Source organism: Triticum dicoccoides, chromosome 7A (assembly GCF_002162155.2).
Source record: "Triticum dicoccoides isolate Atlit2015 ecotype Zavitan chromosome 7A, WEW_v2.0, whole genome shotgun sequence".
NCBI classification, from domain to species: domain Eukaryota; kingdom Viridiplantae; phylum Streptophyta; class Magnoliopsida; order Poales; family Poaceae; genus Triticum; species Triticum dicoccoides.
The window spans coordinates 725,038,790-725,039,469 of NC_041392.1; positions in this window are offsets into that span (position 1 = coordinate 725,038,790).

Below are 680 nucleotides of genomic sequence, written 5' to 3' on the forward strand. Positions count from 1 at the left end.
TGGGTGAAGCCCGGTCAGCTGCAGCGGGGCTTCCTCTCCTCCCATTCAGGGGTGGCAGGTGCACGCCGGTGGCAACGCGCTGCCGTGGGGTGTGGCGGGCACTGGTGGTGGGGTCGCGAGCATTGGGTGTTAGCATGGTGGGATGTGCGGCTATGGCGTCCGTGGAAGCGGCGACAACTCGATCTGGATCAGCCAGGGTCTTCGGCTGCTGCGGGTGGTGCATGACACCTCGTCGGCGGTGCCTGACTGGGCTTGGCGTTGGTGTGGACTGCTGGCACTCTGTGCTGGCGGCGGCTTGGGGCCTACAGCTAGAGACTTTAGGTGATCGGGGCTTCAGGTGAAAATCCTTGTCTGTGCAAGCTCAAAAGCGGCGATGCTTTATGCCGTTATCCTTCGGGGAGCATTGTCATGGAGCCCAGACACTGTTGGTCGGTTCATTCATTGTGTTTACGCCACCCTTTGCTTTTTTTATATCTTTGTATGCTTTCTTTCAGGGTTTCGCACTACCTTATATCGTTTGGCCTTCTACTGTGATTGGTGTTTTAGATATAAAGTTAAAAAAAACCTATTTTGTGAGTAGGCCATGAGTTAATAATTAAATCTGATTCTAATATTCTGAACCCATGGTATGTATGACATTTAAATTTATCATTGGCAAATTATTTAGGTTCCTATTGCAT